Here is a 23,661-nt window from a genome sequence, read left to right on the forward strand (position 1 = left end):
CTTAACTTGTCAACATCCTCAAGTAACTCTCTTGTAGAACAGTTGCTAATGTTCACTGATAGAAAAAATTTCCTAATATCAGATCCCTATATCATATATTTACATGTACATACCACTAACACAATTCTAGCTTGTTATTGAGTTTCATTTTTGCACTAATAAGGGAAAGGAACAAGCTTTTATTAAGTGCCTACTAATTGTCACAGTGCCAGACTGTGTTATAATTATGTTATAAAAAGATTAGTTTTAGGATACTGCAAACCATGGTGACCAGTTGTCTGCTTTCTTTTAGAAGGCAATCAACCTTATTCCTAATGCTCTTTGGTCTCTATCGTGTCTATAATCTCCAAAGAATCTTCTTGAAGAAGTATTCTAGATATAAAATTAGGTTTTTGAGTAAGCCCTATGCTTTTGTCCTCAATTTTTTGTGGGAATGGAATTTAATTGTGTTATTGTATTTTGCAACTTATTTTTCCTCTTCTCTCCTCTCTTTTACTTTTGAATATCTTGTTTTAATTTAGAAGCTTTTGCTTTCCTGTGGAATATCTTCATGGTGGGTTGCTTTATTTTGCTTTATTTTGTTTATTCATTTGTTGTTATACAAGCTATAGTTATCTTTAAGTTATACATTTTGTTTTTTAATAGAGTACACCATGAGTCCTGCAATACTAGATGATAAGGATGTGATGAAGTGACACTTCTTGTTGCCTTTGGAGATGTGAAAAACAAAAGCAAAACAAGCAGAGATTGTTTATTTGCCCTTCAAAGGAGAACTTGTGTGTCATCCTACTCAGCTGAAACTTCCTTTATTTTTTGGTTTCATGTCAAGAGAGTAAGGTTCAGTTCCTCTGTTCATTGGTTATTGGAAAAAGATATTATGTGTAGATTGCGAACAGTTGCATATGTCTATTTTCATGTGTATAAAATGTTCATATGTGCCTCTTCATTAACATTTCATTCTATATAGACATACATGCAAACATATATGTATGTGTGTATGTATGTATGTATATATATATATATATGAAATTGTCCTTCAAGGGGCCTATAATCAGATAAATCAGATCATTTGCCCAGGTTTCCTTCTTTTCATTTCACTTTAACCTTCAACAACAATATTTTTATGTGATAAAGTGATCTTATTTCTTACCAAAGTTAATCTAGCTTAAATGATCCTATTCCATCCCACCTCATCCAACAGAGTGCCCCCTTGGTCATCCCCATTCTTTCACTTATTTTTCACTCTCTCCTCTCTAATGGTTTGTTTCCTACTGCCTACAAACATACTCAAGTCTCCTCTATTCTAAAAAAAATAATCTCACTTGATCTTTCCATCCTGGCTAAGTATCATATTATATCTAATGTCTTTTCTAGCTCAACTCAAAAACATTTTAGATGAAATATAACAGAACCTCTTCTTCAATCCTTTACAATGATTTATGTTTTAATGTTTTTAAGTCTTAACTTGGGAAAATTTAGGAGTATTATATATTACTGTCTTGTAAGTTTTTTTGGTCAATGAGTTTTGGTGGTTCTTGTGTATAGTAAGCATTTCTTTTATGTGCAGGAAATAAATACCAGTGAGATGGACCCTCTTGTTGTAGGACATAATGATAGTTAATCTGAACCTTGCTACAATATACAATGTACTTGAATATAGTTATTTGTATCTATATACATATGTTTATATGTATGTGTTATTATTGCTGTCACTATTTCAGTTACATCCAACTCTTTGTGACCATTTGGGATTTTCTTGAGAAAGCTGTTGAAGTGCTTACCCTTTCCTATTCCAATGGATCTAATGGATCCATTTTGCTAGGCAATCAGAAATTATGTGAGTTGAGCAGGGTAACATAACTAGGAAAATGTGAGACTAGATTTGAATTCAAGTCTTCCTGAATCCAAGTTCAATGCTCTATCTACTGAGCCATCAGTTTCCTCTCTATGTATGTAAGTCAATGTTAAAATATATATCTATAAGTCAATATAGCTGCATGTACACATGTGTTTTCCATGTGCATAGACATATATCTGCATGTATTTCTATATATTGCATTTATAGATGTCTATATTTTAAATGTCTATTACATATTACATAAAAATACATATTAAAATATATACAATTTAAAATTACATATTTAAACATTTATATATAAATATATATGAGATGCCTATAAAATATACATGTATATTTTAATGAGATAAAATTAAAGAATATATAATATAAATATGTAGATAAATAGTTTATGATACATATGTAATTTCACTAGTATAAAGAGCTACTGGTTAAGAACCCACTGTGTTAGTTCAGCTTGGCATTTTCCTCTACAACTTCAAGTGTTATAGAGTTGTCCAAGAAATTGAGAAATTAAATGACTTTTCCAGGGTATACCACCAGCATGACCCAGAGATGGAACTTGAGATGGTCTTCCTTAATTCAAAATGAGTTCTCTGAACACATCATTAAAGGAGTACACTTTATTTTTTTCAGATCCCAATACATATAGGAGAGGCAACATTGGGCAGCAACATTGCTGCAGTCAAATACTGTTTTTGAAGCATAATTTGGCAAATCACAACTGCCCAATTCAGGCAACACTTTTAGACTGGAAGCATTTAGACTATATGCATTGTTTCCTCATGGGGAACCAATGAATCAGAGGTCTGAAGAAAACAACTGCCAGCCTATAGCCTTAGAAAAGGAGGTTTAGAAAGTTGCCTAAGGCTCTGGATAAATAACCAGGACAATTTGTGAAAATTCAGGGCCATACACATGAAAATGTAGAAATAAATGGACTCTCACTCTGGAGCTCATATGATTTTCTTGATTTTCTTATCCATGTATACTGGCAATAATTTGTCTCCTGAATTAGTTCTGCCCAGAGGAGATGGTCTGTTCTGATTGCTGTCCATTTTACATTTTTCTTCCCAAGGATCCCAGGGGATTTTATAAAACATAGATTACAAGAGCATACCTCCTACCACCTCTCTAAAGACATGCTAGTTTAAAAAAAAAACAGTGATATCTACCATGAAAAAATATGCTTCATTTCCTAGAAATGAACATACATTCTGCCAGCAATGATGAGTTAGCAGTTGTTATTTAGACAGAAGGTAATGGATTAGCCATTTTCAGGTTTTCTGGGTAAAAACAGTCACTGCCCTTTGCTGTGACAGAAATCATCATCCATGCATCACCATGAAAATCATTCCACAGTAAAATACTTAAGCAGTGTCCAGATGGATGGTTTCATTTCTGATGGGTATCACCAGCACTCTGAGAAGTGCTTGCCGAAGAGCAGGTGCTTAAAAAATACTGGTTGATTGACTGAGTATATCATTTCAAGAGTCATATCAACATCTCAGACTAATCATCTTATGCATCTAGTAAAACATCACATAAAGATCTGTCCTAAGATACAGAATCAAATGAAAATCAACGCAATTTCAAACTGGTAAAAGACTGATAGCTTAACCAAAATATTTCCTGAGCCATGACAACAATAACCTTAGCCAAAAATATGCCCTGGTATTATTATACCTCTCCCATTTTATGATAGAGAATGTAAGCTTCTTATATAGTTTTAATAGCCAATATTTTATTTATAGATGACAATTGAAACAAAAGCCAAACTGAGAAGTTCTTTTTAACCAAATTTGGGCAAACTAAATAAACAGTCTTAAGATTTATTTTAGGACACCAAGAAAGGATAAGACAAAATAAGAAGTGTCCAAATTAAAACTGAAACCTCTCTCCATTTTCTCCACTAAGGAATTTGACTCAGATTGATGTGCCACTATGTTTTGAACTAATAGGTGACCCTGAGAATAAAAAGATGCAAAGGCAAAAAAAAAAAAATAATAAAGATCCTGGCTAAAGGGAGTTTATGTAAAACATCTTTACAATTGTTAATTTTCAAGTTATCAGTTTTTATGCAAAATGGTTTCTATAGTAAACATTTTCCTAAACTTCTTAAGGTTAATTATTTCACAAAATTTCAGAAAAAAGGAAATTAATATTTGTGGAACCAATGCAACTAAACTTAGCATGAGGAAAAACTACCTCATAATGCAATGAGAGCATTTCTACAATTGAGATAGCCTTGGAGTTTAATATGTGGTACAGAATTAAGATAGGAGGCCAGAAGAACAATCCTAGATTTCACAAACCACTATATTCTTTGTGAAAACTAGTTACAAATTTTCACTGAATGGTTTTAAAAGTTCAAATTATATAATTAACTAATTAATTAATATATAATGAATATATCTCACTCACTCAGCATTTAAATCATTTTAGAGACTAATGCAGGGGAACTGGGGACACAAAGAAATATTATAATCTTATATATAGGAAACTATTTTTGTAATCTCCATACTTTTAAGGTATTTAAATCTTGTAATCTTACATATACATACATTGGGAACTGACTTTTGCAGTTTTTTTCTGATTGTTAAAACCTCTCCTTTTTTGGCCTTCATTTTGACTTTGGACACATACTCACCTGTGGATGAGGTTAAATAATGCAGGTTTAGTAAATATAACCTTAAAGTAAATAGGACCTCCTCCTATACTAACTTCTCTAATACCAGATGTGGACCTCTCCCAAAATTCAGGCCCTTCCACTGACCCTGGAGGGCAATTAAGGGGAGTCTGGCAGCTTACTCTCTCATACCTTACCTTTCCTACTCAATTTGAGTCTCACTTTTTTTTTTGCAAATTAAGGAATAGCATTCGTATCTCCAAGATCTTTTACAATGTTAACATTTCTATGATTTTAGTACTGCTGATCATATGCTTTAACATGGTAAATGATAAGGAATAATCATCTGATTACAGCTATGAACCAGAAACAGAGGCATAAGGAATATTTGGTTAATCTTATCAACTCCAATGCATCTTCCTGGTTGTGGGATTGGTACCCCAAAACACTTATCCATGCCTCCATAAGGACAGCAAAATAAATGAGTTTTAGAAACTATTCCTTTTTTCTCTCTCTCTTGTTTTGCTCCAATTTCATCAGAGGAAAACAAAGATAATTTCAAAGTTTTGCATACCCATGTGCTGGAGAGATTTCCTCCTGATTACATTTTGTGGGAAAATCCCAAGTATTGTGATTCATCCCAAAAATTTAACCGGGGAAGAAATCAAGAAAATTCCCAATGTAATTTTAGATTAATAATGTCTCATGTACCATACCATATGAGACAATTTTTGATTTTCAACTACTTTGAATCTATAATTTCTTTACTTTGAATTCTTGCTGTCTTCTGTCCTGTTGGTCTTTTCATCCTGCATGAATCTTATCCAAGTTTTTCCATAAATCCCTCAAAGAGGATAGGATTGCACTGAACTTTTAGTATTATGACTGTGCCAAAGTACCACTCAAGCCTTCTGATCTATATCATCTGTCATTCTCAGTACATAACTTGTCCACCTCATTTTCAAGTCAGAATTTGTTGTAGTCATTTCTGGCATGAAAGTTGTTATTGGTAAAATGCTATTGCCTAAATATACTTACCAATTTCCACTGACATTCAAATTATTTGTAATTTTTATCTTTTCAAAAATCATAATGTTTTATTATTCTTAACCAAATAGGTCCACTGGAAGGATATTCATTTCAAAGAGAAGAGCTTTTGCTATAACTGAAAATTTGGGATTACTGAAAGTTGGCAATTATTTTTCCCTGCATGGAAAGGTCTTCACAACCTTGAATCTTCTCTTTTCACTTTTCATCTTCACACTACTCTCTTCCAGAACCATATGATCTAGTCTAGTTATGTTAAATTTCTTTCAAAATCAATTATAAAGTCTAGCAATTCTGAATCCCATTCAAGTGCTTTTGAATCAGTTGCCACTCAGATCTGGTATGTTATTATTCCCAGAGCAACTAAGGCGGGATATACAGCTGTTGTTCATTTGAGTGAAAGTCTCACCAAACTGATTCAGGGAGGTAAGAAAAGCTTAGACTTAAATTCATAGGTTGCACAAGAGGTGCTGCAAATTACCACAAAAAATCCACAAACTACTAACAAAAAGTTCACAAGTTTAGGTCCTTTGGAGAAGCAGCTAGATAAGTGAGTTTCAGTATTGCTGTGAGCTGAAGGGAGAGAGAAGTTCCTAATGAGGGAGTTTAGATATTTTAACAAGGCGAAGAATGTGAGTTCCTGTGAAGGTAATGGAATTAAACAAAGAAGAGAGGCTAGGGGAGGAATGGCGAAGGGGATAGTCATTTTAAAGAGATAGTTAAGCAAAAAGAGACAGTTGTGAAAAAATAGCAAAGAGGATAGTCAAGTTAAAAAGGGTGAGATTCTAAGAAAGTAATAAAATTAAGCAAAAAGAATTACAAGTTATGAAAGAAGGAGATAGTACCTTCTAAGGAGATAGTTACAAGTTGTGAAAGGAGGTGAATTTCAAAGGAGCTGAAGTAAGTAGATCCAGCTTAGAAAAAGAAAGGGAGAAGAAATTGGAGCAGCAGAAGCCTGACCAAGCCAGAAGGAAAAAGAGGACAAGCTGGTGGAATCTTGCTCAAATAGATTTCCATGGTGGATAGAACAGGGTGGTGTTTGAGGAGTGACTAACACCTGGTGGAGGAGTTGTAGAGTCTACTGTGCATACTGCTAGGGTGGTCTCCAAGGACCTAGTGCTTGAAGTAAGGCAGGACTCACAGAGTTTGAGGAGCATTCATGATTATTGCTCATGCTCCTGACCTAAAGTGGGTGACCAAAGTCGGTCTTACTGTTAAAGTCCAAAGGAAATGAGGTTCACAAAGACCCATCAAAGAATGGAGAACACACACACACACACACACACACACACACACACACACACACACACATACACACTCACTCACACTCACACACTCACTCACACTCTACAGAAATGTTTCCAATACAAAAATATTACAACATTTCTGTGTCCAGAATTCTCCAGATTCACTCTCACTCTTTTCTTCTGTTTCTAAAAACTCCTGCTGTTCTTCAATACCCAATTCAAATCCTACCTTTTAAATGAAGTCTTTCCCAGTTTCCTCTAGCTATTCAAACCTTCAGCATTTTAAGATAGCTTAGAAAAAACCCTCTAAGAATCATTACACTACGTAAAAATTAAATCACTTAATCTTTCCAAGACTCCCCCTCCTCATCTGTAAATCTGGGGACATAAACTTCTTATCTTAGAGAATTATTGTAAGAGTTAGAGTGCTACATTAGCTTTTTTATTACCAATAATGGTGATATTAATAATACTTATACTACCCTATTCAGAGCTGAAAAAAAAGTTAGACTAGAATAATGTTGAGTATAAAGAAATTCTGTTCTCTAGAATATTTGAGGGGAAGAATTGAAAAATTCCCCTCAAATGTCAATTTTTCTTTAATGTCAAGTTTAGAACAATTAGAAAAACAATCAGGGAAGTAATGCAGGGAAAGGAAGTATTGCCTCTTCCTAAATGTCATCAGCCTAATAGATCTAATCATAAAAATTTTAAGGTGTATTTCCCTATATGCAGAAGATTCCTTTGACTGACAAACCATTTTCAAAGCAAATTTGAGTAATTTTACTTTACACCAAATCTTCTACCTAAACAGCAAATATTCTAACTATTGGTAGTATTTAGAACCCTTCACTTCTTACCAAAATTATAAGCTGCCACCAATTTAAGTCTAGTCCCTCAGATAAATCTATAAAAGAAAATAAACATGAATCATACAAGATAGGCAGGCATGAGTGGGTTGAAGATCACTATTAGAGAGAAACTATATTTTCTCTATTAATGAGATCACAGACCTACTGGAGGAGGTAAGTATTGAAATTATTCATGAATAGGTCACATATTGTAAAATATTATATGAAAATGGAAAATTTTGATTCACAATAAAAAATGAAATCAGCAAGAATTTAGACTTTGATTGCATCGGGCCTATATTATTAATAATTTGTGTGAGATGATCATCTGTCAAAAGAAATTTACAGAAAGATGGATTCCAGAGTATAGCATTTACTTTCCTTAGATCCTGCCCTTCTTCCTAAGTGAAGTTTTTTGGATTCTAAATCAGGATGTGCTTTACATAGAAAGATTATGTTATTTAGGTTTTTATTTTTATTAATAACAATGAGAATACAAAGATATAAGATATTGTATTCTCAATAACAAACAGTAAATCCATCATTAAAACTCTTCAGAAAGCATAATTTTAAAAAGTAAAATATTTTATTAATACAATTGATGTAGGATCTCTCCTTTCTTCTCTTTCTTTCTTCTCCCTCTTCCAATTACGGGTGCTGAAGCTTTGAACACCTGCTTCCTTTTCTGGCACTGTTATTCTCAATACAGAAAGAGATTTCCTGTTGAAAAGGAGTAAGAGGTTAAGTACCCAGAAACATTATGCTAACGGATGAGATTGTAAAGAGAGAAAGTCAACTATGAAATAATTTCATTTGTCATGAGTTGCTGTGCATGGCAGGATCATCTTGGATTTTTTCCAAATATCATCCTGTTTAAAGAAGAAAAGTAGCAAAAAGAAATAAAAAGCCCAAACAAGAACAAAAACCCAGCACAGCATAATGGAGAACTGCCTGTGTTATCTTTCTTCCTTTATGGTTATGGTTGATTGTTCTGTCTTGAATTGATAAAAGTCATGACACTAGTTGCAAAAGATGGTGGGAAAAGGGGAAGGGTAAAAAAAGTAAGAGGAAATTCTGAAAGTTGTAGAGAAATGTGATGGGGAATGTTAGATTTTTGACATCAAGAACTGTTTTGGTTTATTAGAGTCTAATCCAACAATTATATTAAAAATATTTGCTATGTGCTAGGCGTTGGATAAACAAAAACAAAAGAAAAAAATAGAACCAGTTCTCTAGACTTCCAATCTACTTGAGAGTTAGAAGAGGTCTGTGCATAAACAGATTTGTATTTGCATAATAATCTGAGGAAATACCTTACCATAATGCCTTGCACATAGTAGGCATTTCATAATTTTTTTTTGCAGGGCAATGGGGTTAAATGGCTTGCCCAAGGCCACATGGCTAGGTAATTATTAAGTGTCTGAGGCCGGATTTGAACTCAGGTCCTCCTGACTCCAGGGCTGGTGCTCTATCCACTGTGCCACCTAGCCACCCCATTTCATAAATTTTTAATTTTAATTTTTAATAAATTACACTAAATTTAAACAAGATCTATTTGCAAATATAGGCTCTCTTTGCCTTGTTGGGAACAGCAAAATTTTATATATTGCATATTTCAATATGCCCATAGATGCATGACTTCATCAATATGATCATTTCTCAGAGATTATACAGTCTGTCTAACTATATCTTCTTATTTTATGAAATTCTTGATTTTCCATAACTTTTCTATAGAGTATCTCTACCCAACATGCTAGAGGCTATCCACTGAGTCTTAATCATTTGGTGGGTCCCATTATAACTTGTAGACCAGAAGCAAGAAATACATAGTTCAGGAACCAGACTAAAATGAAATTGGGAAATATTTAAGTAAACAAATAAAAATATAATAAAATATACATATTGTAAACACATGTAGTTTTCTAAATATCCCTATTTAGATCCTATTGAGATCCTTTTGCATGTATTCTTTGTTTATATGTATGTGTTCTACTTGAGTTTGACTCACTGGTATAGGCTATTCATCTGTTTTCAGTCAGTCTTGTACAAGAAGAGGGCTGGTCTTAGGCTCCTATATTTAGAACTGGAAGGAATCTCAGGGACTATCCATCCCAATGACTTTATTTTACATGAGGAAACTAAAGCATAGGGAAGAGAAGTGATTTGCCCAAAATAGTAAGTGCAAGACTTGAAATTTGAACCCAGTGACATTGGAGGCAGTACTATTTCCACTGTGCTCTTCTACCCTCTTATAGTCAGAGTGAAGGATACCTATTGGGATTTATGTGAATTTTATAGAGAAAATATTACATGGATAAATTCAAGTAATGGTAATTCCCTTTATATTTACAGAAATATAATTTAGGGGAGGCTAGGTGGCGCAGTGGATAGAGCACCGGCCCTGGAGTCAGGAGTACCTGGGTTTAAACCCGGTCTCAGACACTTAATAATTACCTAGCCGTGTGGCCTTGGGCAAGCCACTTAACCCCATTTGCCTTGCAAAAAAAAATCTCAAAAAAAAAAAAGAAATATAATTTAAACCCAAGCTACCATAGAAGAAGCCTGACCACAAAACTATTTGCTTCATACAAATGGGAAAATAGAATAGAGCCTTTATAGCAAGGTTCATTTGTAATTTTAAAGATATGTTAATATATTATGTAACTATATTATAGGATAAATATATATGCTATCTAAGGGAATATACTTTATGGCATTCCTTCTACCTTATTTTGGAATTTATCTTAGGATATATTTTTTGAAGAAACATATGTTGGATATGTCTCTAAACTGATGAAATATTAGCTTGTCAAGTTCTCTTTTTATTATTCAGTTGTTTCAGTCATGTCTGACTCTTCATGACCCTATTTTGGGTTTCTTGGCAAAAATATGAGAATTATTTGACATTTCCTTCTCTGGCTCATTTTACAGATGAGGAAACTGAGGAACATAGGACTAAGTGATTTGTCTAGGAGTCCTTCAACTAATAATTTTCTGAGGCCATATTTGAATTTAGGGCCACCAATGTTCCTGACTCCAGACCCAGCAATGTCTCCACCAAAACACTAGCTCTTCCTAGTGATAAGTGTGCAGTGTTCAGTAGAAAAAAAAATCCTGAACTTGGTATCAAAATATTAAGATTTCATTTCTGTTCCCTCAGATGCATGGCATTGGTAAGTCACAACTTCTCTCAGTTTTAATTTTCTCATTTGTAAAATAGAAAGGGAGCAATAGTACTACTTATATTTAACTATTCAATGGCATTTTTGTGAGGAAAGGATGTTCTAAATGGTCAAACAATTTGTAAATAGTGTGGATGATATTGTTGCTGTAGATGATAATGAAGTAAATGATGATGGTGATGATATTGTTGTTGATACTGTTTTGTTGCTGTGATGGGATGATACATCGCTGAAGATAGACTCAAGGCAGAAGAGTCTCACTAGGCCAACATCCTCACTTTATAGGTGAGGAACATGAGGTCTATAGAAGTTCAGTAACTTGTCCGAGATCACATAGGGTAACAAGGTGGCATAGTGCATAGAGCTCTGGCCTTGGAGTCAGGAGGACAGGAGATGGAATCTAGCCTCAGACACTTGACTCTTACTGTGTGACCTTAGGTAAGTCACTTAACCCTCATCGCCTCTCATCCAAGGCCATCTCCAATCATCCTAACTCATATCTTTTCACTGAACCCAGATGAGTCTGAAGGAGAAAGTGAGTTTGGTGACTTAGCACAGCCCTCCTCACTCAAATCCAATTCATGATATTGTCATGGCATCATCTCCCTGATGTAGTCTTCTTTGAAAACGAAGGACAAAAATCATTGTAAGTAATAAATAAATAGCAAAGTAGGAATCTGAACCAAGATCCTTACTCTCCAAATCTGTCATTCTATACTGCCTGAATTTTATATTGACTATAAATTTTTATTTAATATATTTTTCATTGAAAGAATATCTACTGATTGTAAACTCCATTAGCACTGGGACTACTTTTTGCCTTTGTTTGAATCTCCAGCACTTAGCACATAGTATCTATTTGTAAATCATTATTGAATTGAATGGAATTATTTTTGAAGATTAATTCTCTTACTGAAATATTTCTTTGACCTCAATTCCATTTATAGAAATTATCCAAAATGAGTTCCTATGGCATAAAATGGATCTAACCTCTAAAACTCCTATATGAGAAACAACCTGCCCCTAAATTCTGTCTCTTTTTATATGCAAAAAAGGGATAAAAACAATTGAGAAATAGAAAGTATATTCAGATTTGAGGAAAGGAAAACAATACACCAACAATGGCACTAAGGGGAAATTTTACCATAAGTCAAGTTATCTATGTAGTAATATTCCATTTCCAGATTATAAAATACAACACTGATGCTCCTCACTTGCATTACTGAAGTGGGGTTTATTTCCCTCTAGAAGCAAATGTGTGATTTTTATAGACCCTTTATCACATCGTTATGGTGTCCATACTGTGTGTTATAATAGCATTGACATGAGAGAATGCAGTTGAACAAGTCACCTAAACACAGAAGTGAATGAATGAAGAATTTCTCTCATTTCTCTCTCTCTCTCTCTCTCTCTCTCTCTCTCTCTCTCTCTCTCTCTCTCTCTCTCTCTCTCTCTCTCTCAATTATGGGTGCTGAAGCTTTGAACACCTGCTTCCTTTTCTGCATTGTTATTCTTGATACATAAAGAGATTTCCTGTTGAAAAGGAGTAAGAGCTTAAGTACTCAGAAATATTATGCCCCTTGGATAAAATTGTAAAGAAAGTCAACTACGAAATAATTTCATTTGTGGAGAACTGTTGTGCATGGCAGGGATCTTTTGGATATTTTCCAAATATCATCTTGTTTAAAGAAAAACAGTAGCTGAAAAACCAAAACAAACAAAAATCCCAGCACAGCACAATGGAGAACTACCTGTGTTATCTTTCTTCCTTTATGGTTATGGTTGATTGTTTTGTCTTTTGGGTCTTGAATTGATAAAAATCATGACACCAGTTGCAGAAGATGGTGGGAAAAGGGGAAGGATAAAAATAAGAGGAAATTCTGAAAGTACGAGAATATGATGAAGGGGAATGTTAAGTTCTTGAGAGTTGGAAGGGGTATGTGTGTAAACAGATTTGCATAAGTTGAGGGAATAACTTGTTAAACATTGTGCCTTGCACAAAGTAGGTATTTCATAAATTTTTAATAAATTATACTAAATTGGAACAAGATCTGTTTAAGGGTAGAATATAGGAACAAAGAAAATATAACAGTTCAAAATGTAAGAGAAATACTTTTATTTAAAGAAACTTTTTGCACAAATAAAACTAATGCAATCAAAAATTTTTGAAACAAGTATCTCTGATAATGGTTTCCTTTATCAAAGATATAGAGAAGTGAGTCAAATTTATAAAAATACCAGTCATTCCCTAATTGATAAATGTCAAAGGATATGAACTGGATATTTTCAGACAAAGAAATCAAATCCATGTATAAAAATGCTCCAAATCACTATTGATTGGAGAAATGCAAAATAAAGCAACTCTAAGGTATCATCTCACACTTATTAGATTGGCTAATATGACAAAAGAGGAAAACATTAGATGTTGGAGGGGATGTGGAAAAACTAGGACACTAATGTATTGTTAGTGAAATTGTAAACTGATGCAACCATTCTGGAGAGCAGTTTACAACTATGTCCAAAGAACTAAACAATACTCACCCTTTCATTCAACATTATCTCAAAGACATCCAAAAAAGGGAATGCACAAAAATATTTTAGCACCTCTTTTTTGTGGTTAGCAAAGAATTGGAAATCAAAGAAATATCCATCACTTGGAGATTGGCTAAACAAATTGTGGTATATGATTGTAATGGAATATTATTGTGCTATCAGAAATGACAAGCAGGATGATTTAAAAAAGAAAAGCTAAACCTGGAAAGAATTGTATAAACCATGTAAAGTGAAGTGAGTGAAATCAGAAGGATGCTATTCACAGTAGCAGAAACATTTTCCATGAAGAACATATTATGTTATGAACAATGATATGAAGAACAAGAGATTGACAGTTATTCTCAGCATTACAATGCTCCAAGACAATCCCAAAGGACTAATGATGAAGCATATTATTTGCCTCCAGGGGAAAATGGAGCTAACTTCTAAAAATCCTGTATGAGAAATAATTCTCCCCCAAGTTCTGTGTCTCTTTTGCTATGAAAAGAGAAATAAACAAAAATAAACAAACAAACAAATAAATAAGGGACTGACAGGAAGCTGCTTCTCTTAATTTTAAAAGAAGGCATTTCCAAATTTGAGGGGAGGAAAAAAAATCCACAAACACTGGCACCCAGGAGATTTTTACCATGAGTCAAGTTATCTATCTATCATCTATCTATCTATCTTTCTGTATTCCATTTCCAGATTATAAGATACAACAGGGATCCACTTCACTTAGGGGTTTTTATTTCCCTCTAGAAGGAAATGTGTGATTTCACAGGTCCTTTATGACATCACTATGTGATGTGATGTGACACTGTGTGTCAAAATCACATAGAAATGAGACAGTGATTTTGATCAGGTTATCTAAGCATAGAAGTGAATGAATGAACAATCTCTCTCTCTCTCTAGGCCCTGATTTCAAATCCAGCCTCAGACTCTTAATTACCTAGCTGTGTGAACTTGGACAAGTTGCTTAACCCCATTTCCTTGCAAAAGAGAAAGAAAAGAAACACTGAAAATACCTATGGTTCTTTTCTCTCTCTTCCCCTCTCCTTTCACATTTCCCTCTCCTTCCTTGAAAACTAGACATTTGAAATGTGGATAGTTCAGGAGACACTGCCCAATTCACGTTCTCTACTGCCTTTTCAGGAGTGAAAAATGCCTTGGAGGGAGAGGAGGGTCATTGGAAGAGGGGAGGGGAAGAGTGAGTGGTTTCCAGATGTGGGTAGCAGGTGCATGATATTGCCATATCGTCTCAATTTTGTACACAGCTGCCACCCCTTTATATTTAATGCTGGAGAACTGGGGACACATTTACCATTGCCCCTTTTGCAGCCACTTTTTCTTTCCCATAGCTACTTGACCTGTATTTCCCCCAGAAGACTTGTTCTCAAAAGAAAGATTGTAAGTAACTCATTTTGGGGGCTCTAATTTTCTCAGCTGGCTCTTGCCAAACCTTTTGTGGTTTAGCTTAGGTAGACCAGGAAGCATTTATTTAAAACTCTTGCAAACTCTTCTTACCCACACCTCAGTCCCACCCCCACTCCTCAGCCCTAGAGAAGAGATTCTCAGTGTGATTCAATAAAGTTCTGACAATGTCTAATGTTTCCTTTAAGCAAGGTACATATATACATGTTGCCACACAGCTTATATCCATTGCCACAGCACATCAATACCGTGAGATTCCTGAGGATTATGAGGTTATTTATGACTGACGATACATCTGAGGAAAATGGCAATGCTAGAACAAAAAAGGTGCTTTAGCGCTCTCTCTCTCTCTCTCTCTATCTATCTATCTATCTATCTATCTATCTATCTATCTCCCTGTCTCTTTCTGTATCTTTGTCTCTCTGACTGTTTCTGTCTCTCTGTCTCCTTATCTTTGTCTGTCTGCCTCTCTGCCTCTCTGTCTGTCTGTCTGTCTCTCTCTCTCTCTGTCTCTGTCTCTCTCTCTCTCTCTCTCTGTCTCTCTCTCTCTCTCTCTCTCTCTCTCTCTCTCTCTCTCTCTCTCTCTCTCTCTCTCTCTCTCTCTCTCTCTCTCTCTCTCTCTCTCCTCTACTGTTATATTTGTTTACTGTTGATTATGACTATGGGACCATATTGACTGAGTTTGAGTCATAGTAAGTTAGGACTGAAAGAGATCTTAGGAATTATATAGCCCTCTTCTCCCATAAGTCCCTTCCTTCAGAATCAGAAACTATAGTGCAGTGAGGGAAATGACAACAAACAATATTCAGTTAGAAGTATAGGCTAGACTAAAATAAAAATCTTTTGCTTTCCACGTGTATCTTCTGCCTTCCACTATACCATGATATCAGTTCAATTCAACAAATATTTACTGAGATTTTAGTATGTGGAAAACACTGTGATAAGCACCAGGGACACAAAGATTAAAAAGCAAACAGTCACTGGTCTCAAGGAGTTTATAGTCTATTGGGGGGAAACAGCAGGTCTACAGATAAGTAAATATCTAATTTATACAAATTAATTACCAAATAATTTGGGGGTGGTGGAAGAATTCCCAAACAACTTTTAAGGAGGTGGCAATCAAAAAAGGTCTAATGTGAGAAGTGGCATCTCACCTGTGTTTTGAAAGTTGCTAGATATTTCAAGAGGTATGGGGCATGTGAAACAGTCTTTGCAAAGGTGAGGAGGTGGGAGATAGGAGATGGAATTCCATACATATTGTTGAGTCATTTCAGGCTCTTCTTGAAGCTTACCTGGAATTTTCTTGGCAAAGATATTGAGGTATTTTGGCAAAGATACATTTCCTTCTCCACCTTATTTTACAAATAAAGAAACTAAAGCAAACACAGTTAAGTGACTTGCTCAGCATCACATAGCTGGTGTCTGAGGTCAGATTTGAACTCACAAAGATGAGTCTTTCTGACTCCAGACCCTGTACTCTATCCACTCTGTCACATAACTGCCCAAGCAACTATGAACAATAGCCAATTAAACAGAGATATATTTTTTTATGATTTCACATATATAATTGATTTATTGCTTATCTTCTCAAAGGGTAAAGGAAGGGAGAGAACTTGGAATTCAATTATTTTTTAAATGAAAGTGAAAAGTAAATATATATATATATATATATGTAATAGTGGTCAAGATGGCATTAAATAAATATTTAAATTAATAAATGAATGATTGATAGGAAACTAAGTTTGTGGTAAGTATATTTATGCTAAATGATCCCTTAGGTTTTTCTGACCTGATGTTCTAGAAAAGTAAGAGCAAGAAGCTGGATTAGTATTTGCCAAATGTGACTGAAGGAGGCCAATGTCTATGGAATGAACATTGCAGTCTATTAAAAAAAACAGTGCCAACTGAAAGTTGAGAAACTTGGATCCCTAGTTCCAGATCTGTCATTAACTAGTTGCCTGATTTTAAATACTCTTTGGCTTACTTCCTACACCAGTAAAATGAGGACAATAAAATTATACACCAGCCCCTTGCAGGGTCAATGCAAGGATGGTATGAGACAAAAAAATTATTTAATGAAAATGCAATTCTTCAGGCCATCGACTTATGAAAACTATTGACAGAAAGGAAATAATAAATCAGTGGCAGAGCCTGAACTAGGATTTAGATTTTTACTCCACCAGCTCTTCCCACTTCCCTATAAATATGTCCCAAAGCCACTACCACAAATGAGTCATTAAAGCTGGTTCTTCTAGGTCTCTAAATAGCAAAAATGTCTTAGGTTTAAAAACAGCTCTGGCATTTTCTGAACCATACAGTTAATGTTCACTAAAGGGATTAGAGCTTCAATCCAACTTCATTATTTTTAATGAAAAAAAGTCCACAAAGAAAAATTTGGAATGAAGAATGCTGCTACAATGTGCATGTGGTTTCATTTCATTTGCAGCACTTCCTACTTCCCTTTAAGCCCATTCTCACGGGACCAGAGCACTTCTGTTTCCAGTATGAACACTTGAAAAACAAAGTGAACTTTCACAAAGGACATTTCTTATTTTACCCAAACTGGATTGCATGTCTCCAATTTCACAAAGACATGTGGCTAAAAGATTCCAAGAGAGAAAGTGGAGTGGGAAATGGATGCAGTTAATTGTGAAAAGAGAAATAAAATTCTAAGGATTTCTGAAAATTGTTAGACTTTTAACATTTCAGTTGATAGAGGAAGTTTCCTCTTTGAAATTTTCCAACATCAATCAAATTGAAGTTTGAGTAAAAAATATAATAATAGATTGATGCATTTTTCTTTTGGGACATACAATTAGAAGTTACAAAATCCTGTGAAGGAATCTAAGTGAATCTCTTAGGATTTGAATGAACAGTTCTAATGACTTGGGATTCTCAAGTAGCTGACCAGGAAAACAAGAGAGGAGCAAATAAGGTGATTCCATCTAGATAGACTAGGTATCTGAAATAAAGAGTGCTAATCCACCAGCGGTTACCTAGAATACAAAGACAAAGAATTCTCAGGATCTGATTGACCTATTTCCATTATACAGTTTCCTGGTCACCTAAGGTCATAGAAAGTCATCATATACATTTACATATACATATACACAGATATATATAAACACACATGCACATACATGTGGATACATGCATATATGCATACTCATATATAAATGTCTCATGTTGTACCTTAAATCGAACACTTCTTTGTCATAGTTAACATATTCATCACTGGTTCTGTATTGATCATAGTTCTTACAGTTTTCAGTTATGGTGATGTTATTGTATAAATTATCCTTCTGGTTCTGGTCATTTCATTCTTCATCTGTTTTATAAAAGTCCTCAAAATTGCTAATTTTTATCAATTGATGAAATAGAACAATTTTTTTCTATTTCTACTTACTTCACCCCAAATGATGCAAATTTTTCCATGTCTTTCTTTGAATCATCCATTTTTGTCTTTTCTTACAGCTCAATAATATTCCATTGAATTCCCTTATTATCATTCATCAATTGATAAACATTCCTTTATTTTCCAGTCTTTTTGTCTCTTCAAATAAATTTATATAAATATGCTGTGCAAATTAGGATCTTTTCTTCTTTCTTTGATTTCTTTTGAGTATAAACCTAACAGTGGTATAGTTAGATAAAAGGGCATACACTAATGTTTTTTCATGTATAATTCTAAATTAGGGCAGTTAGTACAGTGGCTTAGAGCACTGGCCTAAGAGTCAGAAGGACTGGAGTTTGACACTTGACAGTAACTGACTGTGTGACCTTGAGCAAGTCACTTAATCCTGATTTCAAGGTAATCATCCAGGGCCATCTCCAGTTGTTCTGATTCAGATTGTTCTGGAGGAGAGACTGGTGATAGTACCCCCTCACTCAAACCTAATTCATGCATATGTCATAGCATCACCTTCCTGATGTTGTGGTCTTCTTTGAGAATGAAGGACAAAACATGATTAATTCTAAATTGCTTTCTATAATTTTTATCATCATCTTTTCTCCTAACTATAAATCTGATAGGTTATTTTCCCCATGATTCTCTAATTTGTTTTTGATGTGACCTTTCATATCTAGAACATGTAATTTTTTAAAAAATATTTGTCCCTAAAATGTTGCTGAAATTCAAGATCCCATCTTGCAGACAGCAATTTAATAAGCCTTTGTGGTAAAGGGGATTTGTGATTTTGTATCAAGTGTATTGTATGTATTGGGGATACTAAAGAATCACTAGAGAATAATCTAAAACACCACAGCTGATACCACATGAGGGTGTTAAGGTTTGTTTGTTTACTTTTCAAGTGCCTACAGATGAAGTTTTCCCCTCACAATTAGCATTTCACATTTTTTCTAAGAGAAGAATAAAAGTTTCAGTTACTTAGTAAACAGTCTATAAATGTACATCCTGCCTAAAGAGAGCAAAATATTACAACTAAGAGATTTTTGAGACTTGAGAAATGTTATGTCTTTCAACCTTTTCACATTCTTTCTGGTACTCTTTCTTCCCACGTTATCTTTTTTCCTTTAACCCTCTTGATCCTGTCCTTTTGTAAATTATATATTTTCTCCGAATAGTGACAAATTAATGAAAAAAAAAGAAATTGAGTGTTGAAAATTATAGCAAGAGCTGGAGATACAAATAGAAAAGCAAATAGTCTCTGCCCTCAAGGTGCTTACATTCCAATAGGAGGAGATTAAATACATAGGGGAAAGGTAGAGACTAAGATACTTCTTTCAATGTATAAAATGAAATACATAGAATTAATTACAAAAGAAATAAATTATATTGAAAGTTATCAAAATATTTTTAAATAAGTTTTCAGAAATCATATTAAGAGCCCTACATCTAGAGAGTCTCAAATATTTCTAAAAACTAAAATTTAAAATTATGTACGTTTAGAATTTGTTTTGTTCTGAATGCACAGTATGTCCTGGTTCTGCTCATTTCATTCTTCATCAATATACCAGTCTTCAAAATTGTTCATTTTTACACTGATGTCATAGTATAATTTTTTCTTTTATGATGTTTGCTTCACCTACATCAGTTCATATAAGTCTTTCTATGTCTTTTTGAAAAATCTATTTTCTCATTTCTTAGAGATCAATAGTGATTCATTATATCTCCTTTTTTCAGCTATTCCTCAATGAATGAATATCCCTTTAGTTCATTATATTTTAAAATTGTTTATATCGTGTCACTTTTTTATCACTTAAATTTTCCATTTTATTCCTTGCTCCCACTCGTCCTGAAAACCATTGTTTAAAAGAAAGTAGGAAAAAAGAAAGTAAAGGGGAAGATTATTACCTCAACTAGACAATCCTAAACTAAACAATTCAATTTCTTAGCATGAAAAATTAATTGTTTTATTGTTACTATTGTTTTTGTATCAACTGTATCATCTTTCCATAATTTTGGCACTATCAAAAAATTTGGGAAAAGGCAAGACATTAGGAGTAACTGATAAACTTATTTTAATTGCTTTTAAGGCAAATAAAATTTTAACTGATTTGATTCGTCATTTTGTACTAAATCATAAAAACAATTACAATCATACTTCCAAATTTCCATAGCCAGTCAAAAATTTATATGACTTACTAAGAAATTTTATTTGATTAAAAACAAATGCAGTTGCACAATTTTAAAACACGATTAAAGTTCATAACACTCCAATGATTAGTTAAAAGTAGGTACAGTATATGAAAAAAATCAAACCTTGGGGGCAGCAAGGTGTTTGTCAGGAGGACCTGAGTTCAAATGTGACTTCAGACACTTAATAATTACCTAGCTGTGTGACCTTGGGTAAAAACAAAAACTAAATTAAATAAGGAAAATAAAAATATTAAACATTGAAATCTCATTTTTTCATCTCTCAGGGCCCCTCAAAGACATAATTCACTAATTCTCAGATTCTTCTAAAAGATTATTTCCTATTAGGACATTAATGGTTGATAAAATTGTTAACTGATCCAATTCTTCTGGAGAGCAACTTGGAATTATGCCCAAAGGGCAACCAAACTATGCATACCTCATGCTCTAGCAATACTACTACTAGGGCTGTCTCCCAAAGAGCTCATAAAAAAGGAAAAATAACCCACATGTGCAAAATTATTTATAGCAGCTCTTTTGTTATGGTGGCAAAGAATTGCAAATTGAGGGGGATGCCCGTCAACTGGGGGAATGATTAAATAGATTGTGGTATGTAATAGAATACTACTATGCAATAAAAAATGATGAACAGATTTCAGAAAAACCTAGAAAGACTTGTGTGAACTAATGCAAAGTGAAATGAGTAGAACCAGGACAACATTGTATGATGATCAACTTAGCTCTTCTTATCAATACAATCACCCAAGACAAAAGCAATAAGAAAAATGGTATCCATATCCTGATAAAGAACTGATAAACTCTTAATATAAGCCAAGGCATACTTTTATTTATTTATTTCTTATTTTGTTCTTTTGGATCTATTTCTTCTTTTACACTAATATGAAAATATGTTTCACATGATAGCATTCATAACATAGCAAATTGCTTTCCATTTTAGGAAGGAGGGAAGTAAGGGAGAAAAGTTTGGAATTCAAAATCTTGTAAAAAATGAATGCTAACAATTGTCTTGACATGTAATTGGGAAAAATAAAATACTAGTAGAAAGACCAAAAACATATAAAAGATTGTTTCCTGTTTCACTACATGCCCATGCCTTATTTCTAATGAATCTGTCACAATTTGTTGGAATGCTGTTTTTAATGTTCAATGAGACACTCCATAGGAATCACAAAGCTTCTTCAAACCTCTGAACAAGTCTTGGGTCAGAGTCTTAACTCCACATGGTGAATATCTTAGGGCTGTAATGTGCTCACTGCAAGAACTATCTAGCAGCTTTACTCATATGTCCAGTGCTATCTGCCAAAGGTAACTGAAGCAAGAAGCTATATGGAAAAATCATCTATCCAGTAGCCTTGCCACCAAGTAAAATTCAACTGAACTGAGGAAATCAATGATATATCCCATATTAAGTTACAATCGAATTATTTCCTTCTCTTTTAGTGAAGCAAAACCATTTACTGTTGATTTATCAGCCACAAGGCAGAAGTGGATTTACTTTTGCTAATTTTGAAATGAGAACATCTCACATAATATGTTTTTGCTTTTTTTTTTTAATGGGAGGTTATGAGGAGGGAAGAGAAATCAGGATTTATTGATATAGGTTATACTGCAATATCTTTGGAGCTGAAAAAATATTAGAGGACTTCTAGATGAAATACCTTGATTTATAGATGAGAAAACTGAGGCCCAGATAATTTATTAGCTTACCTCATGTCACACTTGACGTGGTTGGAGGTGACATGGCCTAGAACTTGAAACCAAGCCCCTAACTCAATTATCTTTGTTCTTTCCACAGTAGCTGATGCTTTAAATTGATAGCTGCTAAAAACAAAGAAGTACTTTACCTTCCCAGTCAAGAAAAAAAAAGGTAATGAAAAGCAACCCTGCTTCATAGAACTCTTCCTCAGATGGAAAATAAGATATCTAATAAGAACTTTGCTCAAATATCCAAAATCCTGGGGGCAACTAGGTGGCACAGAGGATCCACTCCTCCTGGAGTCAGGAGGACCTGAGTTCAAGTTCTACCTTAGACACAATAATTACTCAGCTGTGTGACTTTGGGCAGGTCACTTAACCCCATTGCCTTGCAAAAACCAGAAAGAAAAAAGAAAAGAAAAGTCAAATACCCAAATTCAATGTTACTGAATCTCTGTTTCCTCATTTGAGATTTTCTTGGTAAAGATACTGGAATAATTTGCCATTTTTCTTCTCCACCTTATTTTACAGATGAGCAATCTGAGGCAAACAGTGACTTGTCCAGTATCACAATAAGTGTCTGAGGCCAGACTAGAACTCAGGAAGAGGAGTCTTCCTGACTTCAGGCCCAGCACTCTTTGCATTGTACCACCAAGCTACTCCTATAAATCAATAAATACCTCTTATATACAAACTGTGATCGGCATTTTCAGAAAATCTCCTTTTAAGGTGAAATGACTTTTTCTATTAAGTTTTCCTGAAAAGCCATTGACTTTACTCCGTTAAATAGGAAACCTGGCCCTCCCACCTGATAGTTGCTTTGAGGAGGAGGAAACTAGAAATAGATCTATATGGGGCCTTGTTTTCCTCAGTAAGCTAGCTGCTTTGTGGGAGGCTTTTATACTACTCTTTAACAGAGCACACAGGTGCCAAATGAGTACAAGCCACAAGAGGGAGGAAATGTCAAGATTTGGGCTTTCATACTACTTACAGCTTGTATTTTTATCAACATACTTCAACTGTTGTAACATTTACCTTTGAAGATAAGAAAAGAAAAAAAAATTCACCTCAGCCCATCAGGAAGACACATAGAGAATTTCTATAAAAACCTTGAACTTTTTGTAGCAGTTTCCTACAAGCCACAAATGACAGTTCTACTCTGTTAGGAGAGCAACTGAGGTCTCTCAGGCTTGTTCTTTTACCTTTCTGCTCTGTTAACAACCCACTGAAAACCTCTGACATGGGGATGAAGGCCAGGGACATCACTATCTGTTATCATGGCTGCTGAAGGTACAACTGAATTACATTCTTTCACATGTTGGACTTGATGGACATACATGGTTACAATGGGTTGGCAAACAGTGAATGACCTCCCAGAGTCCAGGAGACAAAGCTTCATCTTCACACTTAGGGCTTTTTAAGTTCACTTCAATTCTTTTTAATGAAGGATTTCATGCTGGATTGTCCACAATTTGAACTAAAATGTCTGGCAAAACAAGCTATAATTAACAGGCACTTCCTTTGACTGTCCCTGCTATGCCATTGATAAAAAATAAAAATTAGTTTCTC

The 23,661-nt window shown here is 34.3% G+C and overlaps 1 long non-coding RNA gene across 1 annotated transcript in view; it reads left to right on the forward strand.

Moving 5' to 3' along the window:
- The window catches only part of LOC141507682 (uncharacterized), a 78,375-nt gene extending 55,388 nt beyond the window's left edge, over positions 1-22,987 (forward strand). Inside the window, exon 5 of the long non-coding RNA XR_012474238.1 lies at positions 22,624-22,987. This is a non-coding gene — a long non-coding RNA (uncharacterized LOC141507682). The remainder of the gene's footprint in view (positions 1-22,623) is intronic.
- Positions 22,988-23,661: the final 674 nt, after the last annotated feature.

This window comes from Macrotis lagotis, chromosome 1, assembly GCF_037893015.1.
Source record: "Macrotis lagotis isolate mMagLag1 chromosome 1, bilby.v1.9.chrom.fasta, whole genome shotgun sequence".
Classification (NCBI taxonomy): Eukaryota; Metazoa; Chordata; class Mammalia; order Peramelemorphia; family Peramelidae; genus Macrotis; species Macrotis lagotis.